General features: G+C 43.9%; 1 protein-coding gene across 1 annotated transcript in view; it reads right to left on the minus strand.

Moving 5' to 3' along the window:
- The window catches only part of PRKCE (protein kinase C epsilon), a 532,954-nt gene that overhangs the window by 237,850 nt on the left and 269,193 nt on the right, over window positions 1–25,911 (minus strand). The gene's annotated exons all lie outside the window — the stretch shown is intronic.

Genomic DNA, 25,911 nt, shown 5'->3' on the forward strand with positions numbered 1-25,911 from the left:
TTAAAAATTAATGAAATAATGTTTTCAGTTTGTGGTGCTCAGATACACACATATAGACACATACAGTTTGTGTGCTCGTATAGTTTAAAGTTTGTGACGTTTACAAGGTGGCTAAGTGGTTAGCACTCCCTCCTAACAGTACTGGGGTTGTTGGTTTGAATCCCAACCACGCACTAACTGCATGAAGTTTGCATGTTCTCCCTGTGCCTGTGTGGGTTTCCTCCCACACTCCAAAGACATGCTGGTAGGTTAACGGACTCTAGGATGTGTATGTATGAATGTGACTATTGGGACCTTAGATTGTAAGCTCCTTGAGGGTTAGGGACAGATTTAAATGTACAATATCTGTGTAAAGCGCTGCATGAATTGATGGGTGCTCTATAAGTACCTAAAATGAAAAAAAAATTAAAATATTTTAAATTAAAGGCAACAAAAACCTAGTTTTTTATGTAGCTCAATAAAACCATTTCAAATTAGGTTTTCTTTCTGTGCTGGCTAACTTAATCCAGTTCTGGGAAATATTGTAATGTCTTGTGCTTGGACCCACCCATATGTACCTTACCTTTGCTGGTTATAAACTGGTTTGAGCAGCTGCCAAAGCTTCATTAATTGGCATTTAGAATTGTACCACCCTTTATTAGCACCTAAGGGTGGCCAGGTGTGCACCCATGTTGTGACCGCACCTATAGGCCTATGGGCACCTTGTAGTAGGAGTATACAGGTATAAGAGAACAAGGCTGAGAATGTGGCACTGCAACACAACATTAAGGGAAAGCTGAGAAAACACGACTACCATTTGGAGCATTTAAAGTAGACCATTTAGTCATATTATACGCCTACTTGCTTATAGAAATTCCATTCATATTACAATATACAGCAAAAGTAGGGACCAGCTGTACCTTAGGCCTGGGTTCACACTATGAATCGCCTAGGAATCGCACAGGAATGTGCACCGCATTTCTGTGCAATTCACATGCTATTCAGTGCGGTGCAACCTGAACCCGTTCATTTGCATGGGCTCAGATAGCACCACACCAAAGTAATGCATGCACTACTTTTGGAAACGTACTGCAAGCGGATCGCATGGTAATTTTTTGTCATGCAATCCAATGTAGGCAAACACAATGCGTTTGCAACCTACATTTGGGGTGTCGTTTACATTACACTGACACCTACTGCTGATCGCAAGGGCACTGCGTTTTTAATGTGGTGCAGGAAACGAGCAGGGATTACGGGTTTCCCACACTGCATTCTAATGTGAATCAGGACTAAAGTACTCCCTAGGTTCAAATAATAGACATAGCTTTGCCTGAAGTGTCATTAGTCTGCTGCAGGCATGAGGAAGCATTTCCTCAGTCTCCTATCTCCCAGTGATCAGACTGCAACATTTATAGCAAATCACAGAGAGGATGCAGCAGGGGCTTATCTGCATCAAACAATTATGAAAATACTGGGTAGATCTGCCCGCTCTATTTATCCTGAGACTATTGCCTCTGTAACAGAAAGTAATGGGAATACCAAAAGGTTACAGTTGTCATCAAGGCAAGAGGTTGGGGAAAAGCATTTCCTCAGTCTCCTCTCTACCCCCGGTGATTAGATTGCAACATTTAAAGCAGGTCGCAAGGCAATAAAATGTAGCAGGGATGGATCTGTGTCAAACATTTGTGAATACAGCCAGGAACTGCATAGAAAGCGGAATTTACAGAATCCTGTCAATTCTGAGCCAGTATCTCAATTCAGGGAGTACATACAGACCATAGATGGTGCTTAAAGTGGATGTTTAACCATGACTTCTTCCCTTTTGACTCCTCCCCCCAAAACAATTAAATTTTTAAATATTCCAAAATATTAAGTATGATGGAACCCTTCTATCAGAACATATCTTTACTCTTTGAGCACCATCCCTAAATGTAGAACAAAGGATTCTCCTCCAGCCCAAAATGGCAATATGAGGGAGGGAAAAAAATGGGACTTTAAATGTGCCACAAAGAGAATACAGACCACAGATCTGTATTTATACATCTTAAAAAATTATAAAAAGGTGATCATATTCCATATGCAGCATGTACATAAGACATCTCTATAATGTAGGTATTGGCATCGTGAAGAAATGCATTTCATGAGAACCTTGCTTCCTCAGGATCCTCGCCTTTCGCGTTGACAACACTTCTAGTTGACAGAGGATTACAAAGAATAATATTATAAACATTTAATTCATTCACTGACAAATAATCATGTTGTCAACGTGTACAAAAGGCATGGAACCTGAGATGGAGAGATTCTGGCGAAGCGCGTCAGTCCGCAACACCAATACCTATAATAAAGGGATGTTTTATGTACATGAAATATGATCACCATTTTATAATGGTTTACACTGTAAAAATAAAGATTCGTGGTATATTATCTACAGTTGTGTTCAAAATAATAGCAGTCAGACATCACTAACCTGATCACTGTTTTTGGTAGAAATGATATTTCTACATGGCAAATAATTTACTAGCAGGTGTAGTGGAGTAATAGGAATCCAACAGACCCAACAGTCATGACATGCATGCTGCTGATTCTGTGTAATTGAATCATTTATTGAAAGGGACATGTTCAAAATAATAGCAGTGTGGAGTTCTATTAGTGAGGTCATTCATTCTTTGAAAAACAGGTGGTAATTATTGCCCTTATTTAAGGAAGGAAGGCAGCAAATGTTGTACATGCTGGTTACAGTGCATTTCTCTCTGAAATTCTAAAGGAAAATGGGTCGTTCCAGACATTGTTCAGAAGAACAGCGTACCTTGATTAAAAAGTTGATTGGAGAGGGGAAAACATATAAAGAAGTGCAGAAAATGATAGGCTGCTCAGCTAAAATGATCGCAAATGCTTTAAAATGGCAACCAAAACCTGAAAGACGTGGAAGAAAGCGAAAAACTACCATTTGAATGGATAGAAGAATAGCCAAAATGGCAAGGACTCAGCCAACAATCAGCTCCAGGAAGATGAAAGAAGGTGTAAAGTTCCCTGTGAGTACTGTTACAATTAGAAGACGCCTATGTGAAGCCAAGCTATCTGCAAGAAGCCCCCGCAAAGTCCCACTGTTGAAAAAAAGACATGTGCTGAAGAGGTTACAATTTGCCAAAGAGCACATTGACTGGCCTAAAGAGATATGGCGCAACATTTTGTGGACTGATGAAAGTAAGATTGTTCTTTTTGGGCCTAGTGGCCGGAGACCGTTTGTGAGACGACCCCCAAACACTGAATTCAAGCCACAGTACACTGTGAAGACAGTGAAGCATGGTGGTGCAAGCATCATGATATGGGGATGTTTCTCATACTACGGTGTTGGGCCTATTTATCGTATACCAGGGATCATGGATCAGTTTGAATACATCAGAATACTTTAAGAGGTCATGCCGCCTTATGCTGAAGAGGAAATGCCCTTGAAATGGGTGTTCCAACAAGACAACGACCCCAAACACACCAGTAAACGTGCAACATCTTGGTTCCAGACCAACAAGATTGACGTTATGGAGTGGCCAGTCCAATCCCCGGATCTTAATCCAATAGAAAACTTGTGGGGTGACATCAAAAATGCAGTTTCTGAGGCAAAACCAAGAAATAGAAAAGAACTGTGGAATGTAGTCCAATCATCCTGGGCTGGAATACCTGATCACAGGGGCCAGAAGTTGGGTGACTCCATGCAACACAGATGTACAGCAGTTCTCAGAAACAGTGCGACTACAACCAAATATTCATTAAGTGATTCAAAGGAAAGCAAAATCTTCAAACATTTTTCAGTTTATATAGTGAAAGAAAGAAGAATACAAACACTGCTATTTTTTTTGAACAGTCTAATATTCACTTTTCTTCAACTTTTTTTTTAGAGGAACAACACAAATTTGATCTATTTTTCTTCATGTTTTGATTTGGAATAGAATGTTTAGTGTTCCCAATGCATTTGTGTGGATGGAAATAAAAGCTATTAGAAGGATTTTGAGCTTTATTCACTTTTTTCAACACACTGCTATTATTTTGAACACAACTGTATGTCTGTATTCTCTTTGTGGAACTTTTAAAGTTCCATTTTTTCCACCATTTTGGGCCGGGGGAGAGTCCTCTGAGATTTTTTTTTTTAAATAGTTTTTCTTTAGTTTTTGCGTATTGATTCCCTAACTAGGCGATGATAATGTATCTAGCTTGATATCTTGGCAAGGCAGGAGTGTTAACCACTAAGCCACAGCGCTGCGACAATGCACCTAACATGATCACTAGGTCCACTTTAATGGCTGAAAAATGTGCATTCACCATTTACAGTCTACCTAGAAACAGGAGCAGGAGGATACATGGAGTGCAGATCCTGTCCTGTCTAATGGGGTGTAGAACAGCAGGTCGCCTGAGGCCATTCTCTGCACATCACTGCAGGTCTTTGACTATGCTGATCAATATTAATCAGCCGGGCAGGAAAACCGATGGCTGCAGAGTACATCTCAAGGTCAGACTATCATTTTAATGAGACTCGGCCAGTGCGAATCATCAGTTCATTGCTCTGTCTGCTTAACAAAATTGTCATCTGTGTGCAACCTTTCCGTGCAGACAAATCCACCATGGAACTGGAAGGGTCATTTTGTAGGATTCCCCACTGCCACGCTCAGCCAGTTCTGGCAAAGTGAGAACATTCCTCTGAACAAAGCTCTGCAAAGACTTTTTTCTGTCTGACAATAAATCCCTCAGTTTAAGTGCTTTGCTGACATTAAAAGTGAAGTGTTGCGAGAGATCAAGCTAAAACTATTAAAGAAGAAGCCTAGTCTACTGGAAATGTAGGATATTATGTTATAATAAGGAGCTACTGAACCCATCCAATGCAACCAATTATCATTTTACTTCCTTTGCTTTTTGGTGGGAGTACAGCTTTTCCATGGGCTGATGTCTGAACACATTTTCCAAGGAATTCATACAGAGTGTTATGGACACTATTAAGATTTGTGTAGTGTCTCCACACGACAAATGTTTGTGCCTACAACAACTTCATGTACATGTCAGAAATAGGAACATCTTTTGCATGGTTGGGGGAGTCACTGAGGTTGGAGTGTCCATACTGGACACTCCATCCTCTTTGCAAGCTCAGCCCCCGGGCCCCACAGAGCCTTTGGTTGCTATGATGCTGTCTGCTGCATAGCATCATTGGTTGTTAGGCTGCTGTCAGCTGTGTAGCATGATGCATTCTAGCCACCATTCGACTGTAGGCTGAGACATTCCCATCATTGACTAAATATGGCTATTGCCATGCTTGGGTAATGACGCTCGGACCGCACAGTGTCACTGGTACCTATGATGCTGTTGGCTACATTGTGTCATTGGTTGTTAGGCTGCTGTGAGCTGTGTAGCATTATGCATTCCCAGTGCCATTCCAGGGACATTCCTGGTGACATGTAATTTCTGGCTGTGAGATCCCCCCCCCCCCCCAATGACCAAAAATGGCCATTGCTATATTTGGGCAATGACGTTCGGGCCGCACAAAATCATTGGTTGCTATGATGCGGTCAGCTGCATTGTGTCATTGGTTGTTAGGCAGCTGTCAGCTGTGTAGCATGATGCAATCCTGGTGACATGCAATTTCTGGCTGTGTGATTGCCCCCTAATGACCAAAAATGGCCATTGCTATATTTGGGCAATGACGTTCGGACCGCACAGCGTCATTGGTTGTTATGATGCTGACAGCTGCATAGTGTCATTGGTTGTTAGGCTGCTGTCAGCTGTGTAGCATTGTGCATTTCCAGGGCCATTCAACTGCCAGCTGAGGGCTTCCTGTCATTGAACAAATAGGGCTACTGGTAATGATGTTCAGGCAGCACAGCATCAATGGTTGCTATGACACTGTTGGCTGCACAATGTCACTGGTTGTTAGGCTGCTGTCGGCTGTGTAGCATGATGCATTCCTGATGGCATTCAACTGCTGGCTGAAAGATTCCCCCCTAATGACCAAAAATGGCCATTTCTATATTTGGGTAATGACATGTGGGCCGCACGGCTGCATAGAGTCATTGGTTATAGGCTGCTATCGGCTGTGTAGCATTGTGCATTCCCAGGGCCATTCAACTGCCAGCTGAGGTCTTCCTCTCATTGAACAAATAGGGCTACTGGTAATGGCGTTCAGGCAGCACAGCATCAATGGTTGCTATGACACTGTTGGCTGCATAATGTCACTGGTTGGTAGGCTGCTGTCGGCTGTGTAGCATGATGCATTCCTGGTGGCATTCAACTGCTGGCTGAGATCCCCCTAATGACCAAAAATGGCCATTTCTATATTTGGGTAATGACATTTGGGCCACGCGGCTGCATAGTGTCATTGGTTGTTAGGCTGCTGTCGGCTGTGTAGCATTGTGCATTCCCAGTGCCATTCAACTGCCAGCTGAGGTCTTCCAGTCATTAAACATATAGGGCTACTGGTAATGGTGTTTAGGCAGCACAGCATCAATAGTTGCTATGACACTGCTGGCTGCATAGTGTCACTGGTTGTTAGGCTGCTGTCGGCTGTATAGCATGATGCAATCCTAGTGACATTCAACTGCTGGCTGAGAGATTCCCCCATAATGACCAAAAATGGTCATTGCCATATTTGTGTAATGATGTTCGGGCCGCACATCATTGGTTGCTTTGACCCTGGGCTGCATAGTGTCATTGGTTGTTAGGCTGCTCTCCGCTGTGTAGCACAACGCATCCAAGGCTCCATTCAGCTTCTGTCCAAGAAATTCCCATGATTGGCCAAATATGGACATTGCCATGTATGGGTAATGACATCTGCCAGCATCCAGCCCCCTTCATGTAAATGTAGCTGTCACCCGTGGGTGAATAAGGCTGGGGTGCATCATTGTTTGCTATGACATCAGTATCCCTGCAACCCATAATTCCTGAGCGGGAGGATGTCACATTCATGGCAGCTTCCCAGCACATACATGCTCCACTCTGAACACTGATGTCTCTCTGTGCACCATTCAGAGTTGGTCTTCACTACCTCCAATTCTCCAATTGGTGAACTCTTTTTGAATTGGTCACAGCAAGAGGTGACAGGTTGTTTTAAAGGGACCATACCTCTAGAAAAGTGTTTTAAATGCTTTTTGGAATTCCCCACCTTTGTACCTGAGCCCACCATCTCTCCAGAGAGCAGAAAGGGGAATGTCAAGGGGACGTATTTCCACAGTTCAGACATATGTTACTATACAATGATGAAAGGAAGGGGTACACACATACCCCATTTTTCCCCATTAGTGGGAGTGGAGATACAATTTATATGGAAGCAATAATTTGCTGGAGTCTTTAACATTAAATCACATATGGATGCATTTCACATATTGCAAGTCTGGAATGAAACGCACAGAATCCCATTCAGAGCTTCTGGAATCATCTCTAATAATGTGTCTGCATACCACTATCCATCTCCACCACATCTCTATATACTGGATCTGGAATCTGCATGTAAATCTCTGAAAGCCTACTGTGAATTGACCAAAATTACAGAAAAGAAAAAAAAGGGGGGGGGGGGTTGGGGGGACTCAGACCACTTTGTCTTTTTTTTCTGCCATCACTCTTCTACGTTCCTTTATATGGAAAATGTATAAAATGAAGTTACCAGTAAAAATCTGCTTGTCCAAAGCATCCAAAGACGGAGGTTTATGTCAGTTTGAGTTACACTGAATTGGAGTTCCTGACACATACAGAACAAGGGATCTGCTTCCTAAACCCGTCACTGTGTATTATACATCAGATTCAGGCCCCTATGTAGGGACAGTTTATGAATGCCTGTCCATAAGTACAAAAATGTCCCAGATCACCAGATTGCATACAATATGAACTGGAATGTCCCAGATCTAATGAGATCTTACCAATATAACCGCACATGTGCAGTAACTATCCACCCAATCCAATGGAGTGTATGTACTGGGCTCAGTATAGAGAATGAACTCTCTGGATTCATAGGCAATACCTTGCTGGATCAGGAACAGGTGTGCGCCCCCTTTTGTAAAAGGGCTGTAAGACTTGTGAGGTTAGGGGAGTTGGGGGGTGAGGCTAGGAGCATTATAGTATGTATTACATGTATTTATATAGTGCTGTAAATTTACGCAGCACTTTATGTATATGTGTGTATATATACACATGCACACGCACATATATACATACATATATATATATATATATATATACATACATACACACACATATACACACACATATATATATATACACACACACACATACACAGTATATTCACATCAGTCCCTAACCCTCAAAGGGAGTACAATCTAAGGTCCCTAACTCACATTCATACATACACATACTAGGGCCAATTTAGACAGGATCCAGTTAACCTACCAGGATGTCTTTGGAGTGTGGAAGGAAACCAGAGTACCTAGAGGAAACCCACGCAGTCACAGGAAGAACATGCAAACTCCAGGCAGGTGGTGCCATGGTTGGGAAAGGTATCAAATGTGCAGTTGCTCTATATGGTGTGCGCTGTGTAGGGGTGGCACGGTGCTCTGTTACTCTGCATGGTGTACTTTTTGTTTTTTTAACTTTTGAAGTGCCATACGAGTTTCATTTCAATCAACTCTGCACACTGCAGCTTGTTGTGATGTGGTGAAGTATGTTAAAAACACGCTGTACCTGTCCGACCTATTTTCAGCACACACCAATCAAGTGCATTTTGTGAACTGAAGCAATTGGACATGAGGCAAATTGCCTAGTCTATGCGTTGGGACTGCGCTGGGCAATGTTGCCCATTGGGGATGGTGTGAATGAACACTAAGCCCTTATGATAAATAATATTAAACGAGCGTTGGATAAAATAGATGAAGCTGCTGCCATAAAAGGTAAAACCTCTAGAAACATAACATGTATATATGCAGCGCTGAAGGAAATGATGATCAATAAAAAATATATATAAGGCAGCAAATTACTATTACCATAAGCAATCAATCATATAAAATTGCGCTCTGAAATACAGTAATGTGCAACAACGTCCAAACTTAACATCATAAAGTGCATATAGTCTTGTATAGTAATTCAAAGTTCAATAGCAGCAAAAAGGTGAAATTCCGTGACTGCAGTGCCTGTAAAATGAGTGTAGATTGCACTAACCAGAAAGTGCAAACTAATGCGCATTTGAGTAAATTAAGACCAACTCCTGGTCATCTGCATCTGGAAACTGGAACACTAGGGTCATCTGGCAAGCGTCAGCAAAGCAGGTAACACACCATAGGAATATCTAGGCTCCAGAGATACACTCTCAAAACAGCAGGGGGAACCATTCATGCAGGTAAATGCAGGATTCACCTTAGAGGGGGGGATTGTGATAAACAAACCAGAGAGAAAGATCTCCAATAGTGTAGCACTTTATTATAGCATAGGGATAGTAAAGCAGGATATATTCACTCACAATCTGGTGCTGACAGAAACAAAAATGGCCGCCAGCCGTCCACGTGGGCCGTGCGGAGTGACGTCACAGGATAGGGCACCTCCCCAACGCGTTTCGTGCCCGTGCACGTTATCAAAGGGCTTGTTCACATCACTGATTTCAGCTGCAGCAAGAGATTTACAAATCATACCTGAAGCTGCATCTAATGTATTTCTATGGCACCGTCATAATCCGTGTCATCGGAAGTAGCGCAATTTCAAAAATAGCTCCTGCTCTACTTTTTTCCGATTTCATTGCAACTTGCATTGACTAAACATGACTGTTTAATGAAGTTGTAAGCCGCAGTGAAATCGGAGGTATAAATCACACTGATCTGCAGCTTTGCAATCATGCTACTTCAAGTGAAGTAGCGCGATTTCAAAGTTGCATTTAGTGTGAACAAGGGCTAAAGGTGCAAAATCGATTGGGGGTGTACCATTGAAACAAATGTAATCAAGACACTTAGGCAGACTCCTGGCAGCAGTTAGGTGGCTAAATAGAATCACCATCCAAAAAAAAAAAAAAAAAGATACAAAGTGGTCCCTAACATGAAAAATATTTTGGGTATTCCTGCCTTAAAATAAAGGTTAATGGAATAGTAAGACTGTAATAGTTCCATGTTTTATTCCAGAAATTAACAGCAGAGGGCGCCCCAAGGCTGGGATTAAACACTAAATACAGATTCCAGATCTTTTCTTTTTAAATTGAACTAAATCCTCTCATAAGAATACTTTGCTGGTTATTTACTAAAACTGGAGACTGCAAAATCAGGTGCAGCTCTGCATAGAAACCAATCAGCTTCCAGGTTTTATTGCCAAAGCTTAATTGGACAAACTGAAGTTAAAAGCTGATTGGCTGCCATGCACAGCTGCTCCAGATTCTGAGTGCTCCAGTTTTAGTAAATCTCCCCCCTTGCATTTTATTGCAAGAATGAACAGCACCGCAGTGCGTTTTTGTGCGCTGCGGGAACATCGCATTCCAGCCTTAGGGCTCGTTCACACTTGGCTGTTTTACCAACGCTTGCCAAACGCCCCTATAGTGTTCGGCAAGCGTTGATGCGGCATTTGCGGAGCGTTTTTTAACGCTCCGCAAATGCCGCATGTGCGGTTTAGCGGCGGTTGCTAGGCGGTTGCCGAGCGTTAAAAACGCCCCACAAACGCCTATAATGCAGTTTGAATGGTGTTACTGCTCCGCAAACGCCCCGCAACCGCGTTGGCCGGCCGGGCGTTTGCGGAGGGGCACCATAGACTAGAATAGGAGGCTTCAACGCCTCCTGACTCAACCAGAGGTGTCCGTTTTGCTGTGACACTAACGCTCCCGTTAGAACAGCACCATGTGCTGTAATGTGCAGAATTGGCAGAGGCGCTTGGGAAGCGGTAAAAACACTTCCCAAACGCTTCTGCCACCTGCACACAACGCTAGTGTGAATGTAGCCTTAGGGCTCGTTCATACACTTCAGTTGAACTACATTGATCCGCATAGATCACCACAGGCCCAAAGCCAGGTATGTAGAAAATGAACTTGTCTATAATGAGCTGGGGAATAAGCTGCCTATGCATGAAGCTGGGGAGAAGCAAGGGGTTCTGAGCTGACAATGCTACATCAGGCTGCAATGCCAGGCAGGAGCTCATATATACGAAGGTGGCTCCAGGGGACACTCCAAGGGAATGGAGCCACCCTGAAAATGGAAGCAAAAGTTAAGGAAATTTAAAAATAGAAATTTCAGTGAGAAGACTAGTAGAAAACAGAAGGCATACAACAAATGTTGCTGTATGTCATTTTGTAAATGAAGGATGTATTATCAACATTTTAGGTTAAAGTATATCCCCCAAAAATGTAATGCACTGCAGTTTATGCAGTTTACTAGCCCTTGGATGTGGTGGCTGAATTATTTTGGATTTTTTTAGGCTTTTTTCCTTTTATTCTAATGTGGTAGTGCTGCAAATAACACATTTCCTGTCCCTTCATGGCTACACTCATTTCTCCATTGTGTCTATGGAGAAACGAGGTGTCACCCAGTCTGCCTTTTACACCTCCATTATTGATATTGAGATTAGTAGTTTCTGAATGAGACATGACATTTATTATGTTGTCTTTTCAGCTAGCGCAAGATCAACAAGTATTTTCTGTATTTGCTGAAAAATATTCCCAGACATAAGGATCGGTAAACTGCAATGCCTTACATTTGTGTTTGTGGGGTTTTTGCCAAAATTCACCCAACTTTCCAGCTATATCCTATTGCAAAATGTGTGAAACTTGGATGGAAGTTGTGAGAATATTGGGTGAAAAAAAAAAAAAAGGGCCCCTTTAGAGCAAATGACAGAGCAAAACAAAAAAGCAGAACATCTCTGCAGTGCATGCCCATTTCATCATGTTTTATCCCTTTAAACGCATGACACCGCTGCCTCTCAACTCTTTAAGGGGTTTCAGATGCTAGGAGGTGGCGCAGGGTTTATGATTATGTGAGCGCCCTGATTGGCGGTCACATGATCGGAAAGTTCCCGATCGCTACCTGCTTTCCATTAGCCACCAGTAACTGGCGGTAGCGCGCAGGGTCCATGCTCTTGGTACGCATATATGCGGCCACTTGGCGTTAAGGCCCACCCACCTATACTGTATATATCTGTTGGCACCAACAGGTTCAAGGATCTATAATTACAGAAATATCCCGAAAATAACTGAAATGTAATCATTTTTGGCTCCTAATTAAACCTTCCATTAAAAAAAATAATATGTGCTGCAGAAAGTAGTTATAGGTCTATCTGCTCTCAGTTTTTCTGTCGTCCCCACCAGGGGCAGACTGACCATTTAAAAACTCGGGCACTGCCCGAGGGCCCGGGGTCAGTAGGGGGCCCCATGAGATGCCCCTGGTACCTTTTTCATAGGCTTTTTTGAGTTTGGGAAGGACACAGGGGCCCCATGATCCCCTATTGCCTGGGGGCCCCATGAGTTGTCAGTCCGCCCCTGGTCCCCACACAAAGTCTTACAAATACCTGTTGAGCCTGCCGGGGATGCTCTCCTTCCTGTGATGCTTCTGAATTCAGAGCAGAGCTGTCACTTTCATGTAGGGTGTGCCCGCTTGCACTACAGTGGGAGAAGAAAATGGTGCAGGGGGGAGTGGTTATCTGCATTATCACTGCTGATTCGCAAGTCTGTAGTTTGTCAGTCAGCATCTGGCCACACTTAGTCACTCCCACTGCTTTCTCATTGGCAGCACTGCCTCTGTTGCCGAAACCCTCCCACTGTGAGCTGCAGTGCCTGGGAGGGGGAGTGTGTGAAACACAAATGAGGGAGAATTGGGCTCAGTAAGGGAAGGTAACAGGAGGTTTTTGTTGTTTACTATGAATCTTATACATCACATAGTAACTAGACTTGGGACTTACTTAGCCTGCTATACAGGAGCCTTTAGTTGTATATTAATGATGCTCAGCATCATATAACCTGTAAAACTAAGGACATCTTGAGGCTAAACTAGAAGTCGGTGAAAGACGTCAGTTTGAAGGTATTTCAACTTAAGCTTTTTTTTCCCCCTAATATTGCTGGAGGGAACAATTTATTTAAAAAAAAAAAACAGCACAGAGTTGGCCTTCATGGTTTTGAATGCAGAAAAAGATTTAGTTGAAGAATTGCCAGTTTTACATGAATTGTAAATATTCTTCTTTGATTTATTCCCTAAACATTTTAAATGGTAACATTTCAGCGTACAGCTCTCCGATTCACACCGATCACAGCTCAGGAACAGCTATGCAGGAGGTACAGTCCATTAGCACTTTGCCAAGTTATTTTAAGGAACACAAGTTAATTGGTGTATCTGCTTACTTTTATATCCATGAACCTAATCAGATAGAAATCATGCTGTTAAAGAAAACATGGCTTTTGCGCAAGACCTCTGCTTTAACTGGAACTATACTTACAATCCAAACATTTGTCTGCATAGGTGACACTTGCTTTGACCCAATTTAAAGTGGACATTCACTTAAAATGAAAGTTCTGCTCATCCTCCTCCCTTTCTCCCTACTCTACTAAAAGTGGTGATGTTTTATGCAAAGGAGTACTTTTTCTGACAGGTACCTGCTCCCAAAGCTGCAATTTCCCCCACCAGTCCTAAAGCACCCCTTTGATCTTGCGCATGAGCAGTGAGGAGGCGGATAATACTCCTCAGGAAGTCACAGCTGTCTCCAAATCCAAGATGGTATTTCAGGGGTCCTGAAACAGTGAGAAGAACCAGCTCCAAGAACACAGCGCTGAACTCCAGGGTACCTCAGTCTTATAATTCAGTGAAGTGAATTATATGACAAAGCAATCCGTAAAAACAAAATCATATCTTTAGCATTTAATTCCCAATTAGAACACAGTACACACAATTGACAGCACCTAGGCACACTCTACTCTTCTAGCCCACTGGTCTCTAATACCGTGGCCCACAGGACAGTTTGCTTGCCTTTATCCTGCCCTTGGGGCACTTCTCCTCCCCCTGATACAGGACACTATTCTTCCCACTGACATCAACAATGGGGCCTAATTCCTGCTACTGACATCAACACTGATACCAATGTTGGGACACTATCACCCCCACTGACACCAATGACAGGGCACTATTCCCCCCCGCTGACACCAATGATGTACTATTCCTCCCACTGACACCAAAGATGGGGCACTATTCTTCCCACTGACACCAATGATGGGACACTATTCCTCCCACTGACACCAATGATGGGACACTATTCCTCCCAGTGACACCAATGTTGGGACACTATCCCCTTCCCCCACTGACACCAATGACGGGGCACTATCCCCCCCCCCCCCACACACACACACTGACACCAACGATGGGGCATTATTCCTCCCCCCACTGACACTAATGACAGGGCACTATTCCTCCCACTGACACCAATGATGGGGCACTATTCCTCCCACTGACACCAATGATGGGGCACGTTTCTTCCCACTGACACCAATGATGGGGCACTATTCCTCCCACTGACACTAATGATGGGGCACGATTATTCCCACTGACACCAATGATGGGGCAATATTCCTCCTACTGACAGCAATGATGGGGCATTATACCTCCAAGTGACACCAACCATGAGGTACTATTCCTCTCACTGACACCAACAACAGGGCACGATTTCTCCCACTGACACTAACAACGGGGTTCTATTCCCCCCACTGACACCAACAACGGGGCACAATTCTTCCCACTGACCATAATGATGGGGCACTATTTCTCCCACCGACACCAACAATGGATCTCTATTCCTCCCCATAACACCAAAGATGCATTACTTACTTCCGCTGACTCAACAACAATCTCTATTCCCAATGGCCACAGTCCCTAAAGTATGAAGGCCAGTAAACTGGCCCTTTTTTCAGAACGTTTGGAGTCCCCTGTTCTAGACTCAGGTTCATGTCAGGACCAACCATCATAGGAATACCTTATCCACTCCTGATTACTGAATCACAGTGAGAGTGTCATTGAGTGATGGGATCCAGGTACAGAAGAGCTACCTGGTGTTCCTTTGCACCAGTGATGGAAACGGAGTTCTCAACAAGGCTCCATCAACCATACTGGCATGACATGTAGGCCAATAAAGGTTGGCCATTGAAAAAGGACCTCATCAGTCTTCCACTGCCGAACAGTCTTCTACTGATCAATACCGATTTAATTCAGATACCTTCATTAGCGGCATTAAAAATAAATTCTATGTTTTAATGAACAGATAACTATTAGTTTGTGTATTTCTCATAGCCATCTAAAGCTGAGATTTAAGCCCAACTTTGTATATGGAAACCCCAACAATTTGACTTTCAATGATGTTCTGAGGTTCTACTATTCAGAACACCATGCTACAACCAGCACGTGTGGTTCTCAGAATACCTGAACAGTGACTGCATCTGATTGAATGCAAATGCTGTTTTGCTGATAGTTTTCTGTCCAGGTTCTTTGATTTTCAATCAAAGGGTGTCTGATGGGAGGATGCCGGTAGGCATCCCATGGCTTGAATTTCAGCCAGCTTATCAGGAATCAGCCAAACTTCACTCAGCGTATGGCCGGCTGTGCACTCATTCCCCCACAGCTTCTCATTTTCCTGGAATTCTCCTGTGAAGATTATACTTTGAAAATATGATAAAAATCGTAATCACAAAACAGCCAAGTACCACCTCGACTTTCCCTACCTTACTCCTTCATACATTGAGTAATAAATGAGAGATCCATATTATACTTCCGAGATGCTTGAAGGTTTTTCTGCAGCCAGTTTTGGCAAAGCCCTACACCCCAGGAACACACAGCTCTGATACATGTCTGGGAACTTAAATGATTATTTTATTTGCACTGGAAACAAATGGTGCGTGGTTCATATTGTTCTCCCTCGATTAGCCAAACTATATCTGGCATGGTCCACTCTCCTCTCTGGGTACCAAGCCAGCATTATCAACAGGGTTTTGAACTTGTACCAGTCGATGAAGAAATTTGCCTATAAATGGATTTTGTAACAATATACAAAAAGTAATGTTCCTGGCAGGAAATATATTTATGAAGCAGAAAGACTCATTTGCATGGGTTTTAATAGCATGGGTAGTTGTTTTGGAACATCTATCAAGAATCCCACATCACCACAGAGAGACCTGGACAGAAAAATAAACTTTGAAAGCAGCCAGGATTTAGATGTGCAATATTTGGTACACATCTTACACTCATCTCTCAATTTCTGAGACATTGAAGAGGCAAACCAAGGGACAATGTAAACTTGACACTTCAGCACTCAGAAATCAAAGGGAAGCTTACAATAAATTGTGCAAATGCCATGGCCACTGTGCACCTCAGACTGGATGGTTAAGGCAGTGCGGGCCTCCTCAGATCACGGAATCTTGTACTGCACAAACAACAAAAAAAGGTGCAAACGCCTAGTGCAGTGGTGGGCAACCTTTTTTTTCAACTGAGCCAAATCTCGCCAAAACCACGATTGAAATTTATTTTGAGAGCCACATTTTTAAAACTGAAAATACATCTCCCATATAGTAATTCATCCCCCATAGTAATTCATCCCCCATAGTAATTCATCCCCCATATAGTAATTCATCCCCCATATAGTAATTCATCCCCCATATAGTAATTCATCCCCCATATAGCAATTCATCCCCCATATAGCAATTCATCCCCCATATAGCAATTCATCCCCCATATAGTAATTCATCCCCCATATAGTAATTCATCTCCCATATAGTAATTCATCCCCCATATAGTAAGTCCCCCATATAGTAAGTCCCCCATATAGTAAGTCCCCCATATAGTAAGTCCCCCCCCATATAGTAAGTCCCCCCCATATAGTAATTCATCCCCAATATAGTAAGTCCCCCCCCATATAGTAAGTCCCCCCCATATAGTAAGTCCCCCATATAGTAAGTCCCCCCTGTGTCAATTCACTTACCTTTGCTCCGCACGTTCCTCTCGTCGTGCTTCCCGCGCCGTTCTGGTCTTCAGGGCGGACTGTGACTGTCACGCTGCCCACCCTACATCCTGGCTGCCCCGCCTACATCCTGACAGCTGCAGAGTCCTGACTTTTGGGGCGGCCGCCCGAGAGGAGGGAGGGGAGCGGGCGGCCGTCCGAGAGGAGGGAGGGGAGGTGAGGGGAGGTGAGGGGGCGGCCGCCCGGCACACGCCCGTCCGAGAGGAGGGAGGGGAGGGAGAGGAGGGAGGGGAGGGAGAGGAGGGAGGGGAGGGAGGGGAGGGAGAGGAGGGAGGGGAGGGAGGGAGGGGAGGGAGGGGAGGGAGGGGAGGGAGAGGAGGGAGGGGAGGGAGAGGAGGGAGGGGAGGGAGGGAGAGGAGGGAGGGGAGCGGGCGCCCGGCACACAGAAGAGCCGCATTTAAGCTTGTAAAGAGCCGCATGTGGCTCGCGAGCCGCGGCTTGCCGACCACTGGCCTAGTGCATTATCTTCAGCACTTTATTAAGTAATAAAAAATACAAATTATACTCACAAACCAAAATGGAATAGTAACGTATCAAAATAACAGAGTCCAGAATTCTGCCCTTCAACCCCATGGGATCATGCAGATAACAGAACCAGCTGATGCATTTTGGGGGACTGGCCACAAATGGTATACCCTCCACCTCAACGTCCTTAAATATTTAGAGGGGGTTAAGGAGGTTGAAGTGGAGGGTGTATCAGTCGTTGCTCTAAGGAAGGGGGCCAATCCCCCGAAACACATCAGTGGGTTCTGTGATCTGCAGAGTTCCATGAGGTTGGAGGGCAGACTACTGGACTCTGTTGTTTTGATATGCTACAATTATATTTTGGTTTGTATGTAGCGCTACCCTCATGAGGGCCGCTGTGTTGTGGGTACCCCTAAGCTCTGCACAGCCAGGCAACAGGTATTTTCCATACACACAGACTTGCATTCAGGTGACAGTAACCAGTCTGTGAGCTTCGTTTTGTTATTTTATTATTAACTTGGATAGGGAAATAGGGATTATGGGATGCCCTCTTTGGCTTGAATCATTGAAGGGGGGACAACTTCCTTCCTATGTACAAAGACAGATCCTGGACTGTTCTTTACATGAAAGCTGTCAGTCTTTGCGGATCAGTAGCAATAGCCCTTTATGGGTGAGGAACTAGCAGCCCCTTTCAGAAATTAACTTAGCTTCTTGTAACTACATGCAGAGATATCTTCTCTCCCCCTGCAGAGCTGCTCCCAGCTCCACAGCCTGCCGACACTACCAGCCCTCCTGGCTTCTCAGAAGATCTCCCAGGACAAGGATAAAGGATTCAGCCCAACGCTCTCTTTTGAACTCTTGCTACATGTAGCAGTCTTTCCCCATGTGGATCCCAGGGAGTGCTGATGTACTCAGTCTGTCTTCTTTGCTCCCCACTGCTCCAGGTCTCGATCCCATTCACACCTCATTGCTGAATGTATCCTCCTGAGCGGGCCCTCCCTAGACCTAGGAGACCCCTCCCAGGTACTGACAGACTCCTCAGCACTCCATCTTCCGCCCAACTCCTCTGTTAGCCTGACTCACCCATATATATGGGCCAGTCCACCACTCTACCATGGCTTCCAAACCTGGGATTGGCCAGACTCCAATAAACATGCAGATCAGGTCTCCACCTCTTCCTGCTTACTGACTTCTGGAAGGTTTTATGGTTTTCCAGAGTCAGGAGGAGCAGATCGAGCCACAACCAGCCACAATCCAGCTGACCTGCAATAACCCGACCTCAGTCACTGACTCACACAATTACCATGAATCATACACAATGATTTTACCTGAAATCCACTACTCTATTCTAGTATCACACTAGAGGGTGCTGCAAGTGTATATCCCATAGTAAAGTGCTGGGGATAATGCAGTAGGCGTTTGCATCCATTTTGTTCTTTGTTGTTTACATTGAAGAGACAGCCATTCAACCTGAACCTCTAGTCCTAGTTATTTAATTATTACACTTTTCTCCCTTTCACTTTTTTTCCCTAAAAGGTTGCTTTAGTTGATGATCAGCTCCTCAGTTTTCCATGTTAAAGTATATCTATATTCAATTTTTTTGCTCTCTGTGCCCCGTTGAGGAGATTCCTCTGCTGAACTGAAACCTACATCCCCATATAATGCTGTGAAGCTCCGTATTGACTACCGAGGATTATAAAAGAGGTAATAGACCAAGTTGTTCCATAGACGTTGGTCAAACTGCATTATGAAGTCTATTTTGAGCTCCTCGACCCTTCACGGGGCTTTGCCCCTTCTGAAGAAAGTTTATGGATATGGCAAAATTGTAGGTTTCAAAGCTGAACTCCAAGGAAATTTCAAAACTACCCTGCAGTATGACTCCCCTGCACTGCAAGAGGAGCCATTTAATATGAAGGCTTTCTCAGCTCCATGCGACCATTCCTCCAAAGTTGCTACTCTTCAGCACTCCATCATCCAGACCAAAAGTCCTGCATTGGAAGAACGTTAAAGGTCTTTACACAACCCAGGGCATCAGAGGAAGAGGAGATCTCTGGTTGTTGGGGGTTGCTGAGGGGTGGGGTAAGTAAAACTGCTTTGTAGCCTCCCTGGCGGTCTGATTATGTCAGTATCTCTGTGCTCAAAGCGGTACATTTTTTTACATGGAAATATGGATTTTTTTATTGTAGGCCTGTAATTCTTAGGAATAACTCACTGAAATCTGTCCGAACAAGAGTCTAGTAAACATCCCGGGTATGTTAAAATTTGCAACACTAAATCATAAATTATAATTTAATAATCATAAAAAATATAATAATAATAAATGTAATTCAATAATATAATCAAACCAAAAACACTGAAATTTTAAATATAGCGCCAAGTTCACACATCACTGAGCAAAGTCGCAAAATCGTTTTCAGTGTCTCATGATGAATTTCCCCACAAATCATTATCACTCAATTCTGCAAGTGGTTCTGATTTACTATCGCTGTTCTCTAGCTGGTCTAAAACCGCTTTTGACCTAAAGGGACGCTTTTTGGACGCTATGGACAATTCTCAGTTTCCAGGCAGAAAGAACAGTAAAAATGCAGGCAGGGCACAGGACAAAGCACTCGGGACAAAATGTATGTGAAATGGTTTGATACAGTAATGTTTTACTATGAGATTTTAGTGTATTTAGTGAATGTCACTTTTTCACATTTATAAATTTCTGCTGTTGGTACTCAAATTTTACCCCGAGCTACACTCGGGAATACCGCTAAGGAGGTTAATCATAACCAACACAATGCTTAAGCACGAGATCTGGTGAAACGCGTTAACAGGTCCTGTATTCATGTTCTGGTGTTTTGTGTGTCCTATGGATCAATGAATACACACTATATTCATCTATCCTCCTGTGTGCGGCTGATCCTTCTTCCTATTGCATCGTGTGTGGTGGCGAGCCAGAGCCTGCACCTGTTGTGGATTGATCTGGATTGTTTGCCTGAGCGGTATACCTTTGTTCTTTGGAGACAGAAATGACTCTTAGTGCTCTGAATTGAGACAAGTGTACACTATAGAGGGATATGCTTTGTTCATATTTCATATCTGAGATTTACAACCACTTTTAGTTAGAGGCTCTGCCATGAATGACGAGAAAAGGACTGTCAGGTTTGCATAGACTAGATTATCTAACACTGTTACAAATTACTTTTGTACGTTCATGAACAACGGCAACCCTAGGGGACATTCTGCTCACCAATATACAAAAACAACAATTTGCAAGAGTCAGAGAGGAAAAGACAACTCTGAATAAACTCTATTTTACCAAGTTGAACCTTTTCCAGAATGTCATTTATAGATCTGCCACTCTGTTATTTCCACCAAGAATACAAACAGTATGTGATTTTTTTCCCCCCTTTCCTATACAACTAAAAGGTCATTACGTTGTTGCCATGGTTACCCATCACAGTATGTAAAATTACACCTCAAATAAGATTTCTGAGAAAATGAAGTTGCGGATTGGTAATGACTCCGCTTTAGTCAAAGAGCAAACCAAGCAGATGGTTGGGTTGGTACAAAGCATCTACACACGTAGATAGAGGAAATCTCTCCCTCAGTTACATAACACAGTCTTAAAATATATCGCTACGTAAAACAAAACAAAAAACATTGCTTGTGGATAGATCATACTAAAGGATCATTTAGTTTCCTGCAAGAATTCTGAGAGACGATTCTTGGGCTGTCCACAGAAGGTAAAATATTGTTTTCTAGCAGAAAGAAGCAAACATACAGGACTTTAGTCCCTCGTCTTGTTTGGTAAGGACTGAAGGATTGGTCCTACAAATTAAAACTTTCAAACAGGCTGGAAAATGAGATACTTTGCACCCCACAAGGACTTGAGATGCTTTTGATCACCCTTAAGTGTCACTAAACCGACAACTCATGGGGCCCCCGGGTAATAAGGGATCATGGGGCCCCTGTGTCCTTGCCCACACCCAAAAAAAGCCTATAAAAAAGGTACCAGGGGAATCTCATGGGGCCCCCTACGAACCCCGGGCCCTTGGGCAGTGCCCGAGTGCTCAAATGGTCAGTTCGCCCCTGATATGCAGTAAAGCATGCTTGTTATACTCACTGTGGAACCTAAGGGGTTAATCCTCCGCACTGTGGAAAAAGGATGTTTGATCCTGACTTCTCTGGTCTTCCCCTTCTACTGTCCCCAATCCATGTGCTGATAGAACAGAGCCTTGGGGGCAAACTGCACATGCTCAGTTGTGTGTGTATTGGTAGAGTTTTTTTTTTTTTTTAGGAGAGAGCATGTGATCGGCACAGGGCCAATCAGCACTGTCCAGACCAGGGGTAGGCAACCTGCGGCTCTCTAGCTGTTGTGGAACTACATTTCCCATGAGGCATTGCAACATTACAAAACTGACAGTTACAGCTATGACTTGCAGAGGCATGATGGAACTTGTAGTCCTGGAACAGCTGGAGAGCCGCAGGTTGTCTACCCCTGGTCCAGACAGAGAGTCAAGGGGTATGTAGCCTCATAGGACAATCAGGGGAGAATGAAAACTCCTCCTACAAGCTTTAACCAGTGCTCTGCTGGACACTGATAGAACTCACAAGACTGCTATATAAAGCTGATGAGAAAAGGTATTTAGCAGTTTACTACATGTAGCGGTACCCCCGAAGGGGCTGCTTAAGTTTGTTCACTCCGCCACTCTTCCTTTCAACCCCAAGAACTGTCTCAGCCCACACTGGCACACCTGGCAATAGTGTGGGTGCAAGGACCAATGAAAAGCACACACTTTATAATAAAACACAGAGATCAGCTTTACTGTAGACCTCTATGGGAAATAATAAACATTAACAACAGGTATATGTTAGGAGAATCAAGAGAACAACAAATACTGTGACGGAAAGCAATATAACTCACTTTTACACTCGGGCTGCTTTCAGGGGATTCCAACCATGAATAACCCCAAGAGCAGAGGCAAACACTTAAATGGCAACCTCAAAGTGGATTTAACTCCTCTTCATAAATTTAGCCCCATGATGTCCAAGCAGAAGGAGAGCAGAAGAATGACTCTCTGTTGTGTCAGACTTCTCCCTTCTAACCCCCGACACCATGACCCCAATAGGAAAACACTGTACCCAACTGATGTTTAATAGCTATTCCCTCACACACCATGCAATATAGAGGCCTGACTACGCATGCGCGTGCTTGTATGGCACCAGTAACTTTAGTCTCTTTGTAACTGGATGAATGTTGGGATCTTCAGCTAGCCACTTTCGTTGGTGCACTTAAACTCCTTAAACACTTAAAGTGTAATTGTAATCCTGTGGCAGTATTTGTATAGCAAAGTGAACACGGTGTCTGTTCAGCAGGGCCATCTACACAACCCAGTGCCTGGTGAATATGAGCAAGGTATGATGTCTCTGTATGTGTGCAATGTTCCTGTCATCTGACAGTGGGAGAAATCCCTCTCACCAGATCCTGTGACAAAGGCCCAAACGATCGTCTTGGAAATGACAGGTTCCTCTGGTCACCTCACGATGAGCACTTCACACTGTCAGCGTAGGCACTGTACTGTAGACCACTTCTCTCAGTTTGGATGTTCCTTTGTCTGATGCAGATCACCAAACATGCAGTGCACTGCCCATCAGCACTTCTTTGCCAGGTCCAATCTCTCTCCTACCACATGCAATCTCCCTCTCCCTCAGGAGAAAACCCAAGATGGCCCCTTCACTCTGCTCTCTCTAAGCATGATGGCTTTCGTGGTTCTTTTTTAATTCTATCTCCATATTAGCCTATAAGGCCGTTTCTGTTCAAAACTCCATCGTCCACAATGCTTTGCAGCTGCACTTCCTGCTTGAAAGAGCCCTTGTCATTGGCTCCTTTAATTGGCTCTCTCTCTCTAAGAGGAGAAAGGGGGGCTGAAATCCCTCACTGCTTTGTCTGTGTCAGGGCAAGTGTCAGGTTACACAGGAGAGGCCAGTCAGCAGATCACAGCCATGAAACAGGATTAATCTCTCCTGCTACATACATATTTACTGAAATAATTGCATTAGTTCCAAAGGGTGAGCGGTTTATAGGCACTCTAATTGTAAACTTTGTTAAAGCTGAAGTTTAGTAATGCCAATGTTTACATTTACATTGGTAGCTTAGACCAGCCTTTCTCAACCAGGCTGCCTTGAGGTTTCTTCAGGGGTGCCTTGGCAAAATGTCTAAAAGCTGCCCAAACGTTGTATACAAGCCAGCGGGTGGAACAAGCCTGCCTTTTCTTACTCAAAGCCACAGGTTTTCATTGTGCACCATTATGACCTTCTAGCCACCGGCGTTCTGACAACCAATGACATCATCAGTTGGTAAGGAGGATGTCAGTTGCCTGCACAGCATCCTAGTTTGACCCTCCCCTGCCCCTCTCCATCAGTAATGGGGTCACATTAGCTCAGTGGTGGATAAAACCTGAGGGAGGAGAGAAACACTGGTATACTAGTCAGTACCAGGGTGCAAAAGTGTATTTGCTTTGGAAGAATAAATCACCTCCAACGTTGGGTGTCCTACATGTGTGGATGTTGCTGCTTTATATAAAACTATTAGAATAGAGTTTCACATTTTAGAATGAGGTGCCTCAAAGACTGTCCATAATTTTAAAGGGTGCCTCGGGACTGTCCATGATAGTAAAGGGTGCCTCAGGACTGTTCAAAATTTTAAAGACTGAAAAAAGGTTGAGAAACACAGGCTTAGACCAAACGTATATATGTATGTGCCAAACCTGTGGGATCCCAGTGGAAGCTGTAAACCACTATAGAAGGCACCACTACTCCTCCTGTGACCTCCACTGGCTTCTGGATCCTGTGCCGAGCGGCTGCCCTGTTGTACTGTGAACACTGGTGGTTAGTCACAAAGCACAGGTGCCATTCAGGTAACACTTTGCATTTTCTCAACCAATGCATGATGTTCTCTGATTAGACGAGGTGGAGAGGCAGGGCGGCTATGTTACAATGTCCATTTTGTTCAATCAGCAAACACCTTGAATTCTTCGAGAAAATGGTATTAATGCAGAGCAGTAAACCCCCTGTATTCACTATACAGCAGGGCAGTTGGTTGGCACATGACTCGGAAGCTAGCAGCAATCACTGTAGTAGAGTTGCCTATTTAAATGGTTTCCAGCTTTCATAGGTACGGCTCCATACAAACATTTTTTTTTATGCTAAAGTGGTTCTAAAGTCTCGGGGGGTTTTATCTTCATGCATTCTGTGCATGAATGTGAAAAACCTTCTGTGTGTAGCAGCACCCCCCAGCCCCCCTCGACACTTACCTGAACCCCCTTTTGATCCAGCGATGTACACGAGAGCCTCAGTTCTCTGACAGTAGCCTCATCCAATCAGGAGTGAGAGTCCTCAATCACAGCCAGTGAGCAAATCAGGAAGGGGGGGGGGGCGTGCCGCAGCTGTGTATGTGAATGCTTGGGTATCCCCATAGCAAGCTGTTTGCTATAGGGGCACCCCACAAGAGGGAGGGTCCAGGAGCACTGGCGGGGGACCCAAGAAGACGAGGGTCCAGGCTGCTCTGTGCAAAATCACTGCACAGAGCAGGTAAGTATACCATGTTTGTTATTTTTAAGAAAAAAAAAAAAACAACAAGACTTAAGTATCACTTTAAATTCTTTTTTATGAGAATTTTCAAAGTTACTCATAAAGTAACAGAACAGAAAAGGAAAAAAAGGGAATTAAACAGAAATAACAGCCTCAGCCATTGAACAATAGCTACCATATAGCATGAGCAATCAGCACAAGAAGATAGACCCATAACCGGGTACATGCAATCCTTCCTCAGGGAAATACCTCACGGATTGAAGATTCTTTTAACTATACCATTGAAAGGGTTTTGATATACTTGTTCGAAAAGTTGCAAAAAAGAAAAACCTCTTGATTCTGCCAGGAATTCAGAGCCATAAAGGCTGTAAAAGCAATACTTTCTCCTTCTCTCTAGCTGCATTCTTGCAGCCATTGAGAACTACTTTGTGAGCTGTGATTGGTCACAGCTTGTCACATGGTACAAGGCTGTTGTGAATAGCCTTGTACCATGTGACCTCTGTGATCATTCACAGATTTCACACGTAGTAAGCAATGATGTCAGAAGTGACATCTTGCTTACTACTCTGCATGTGATCACTGATTGTGCGAGGTCCCGATCATGTGATCACTGATTGTGCGAGGTCCCGATCATGTGATCACTGATTGGCCAGAGGTCCCATCCGACGATCGGTGTTCCACTATGTTCGGAGGACACAGAGGGCACCGGATCGCGGTGATGCGCACTCCCTGGGAGTGCGCACAAGCAGGGGACAGGGAGGCCATTTTTAAATGGCCACCCGACCCTACACTGCCACCGTCCGGCCATTTATATACATGGGCCGGACGGGAAGTGGTTAAAAGAAACCTCTACTAAGAGAAACAAAGTGAAACTAAACACACACCATTTAATTTACATCATCCCTTCGCTTTCTGCATGTGAATGATGGCACTTTAATTATTTTAATTTTAAAAAGTACC

This window comes from Staurois parvus, unplaced genomic scaffold (genome assembly GCF_062004578.1).
Source record: "Staurois parvus isolate SC_StPar_1 unplaced genomic scaffold, SC_StPar_1.0 ptg000727l, whole genome shotgun sequence".
NCBI classification, from domain to species: Eukaryota; Metazoa; Chordata; class Amphibia; order Anura; family Ranidae; genus Staurois; species Staurois parvus.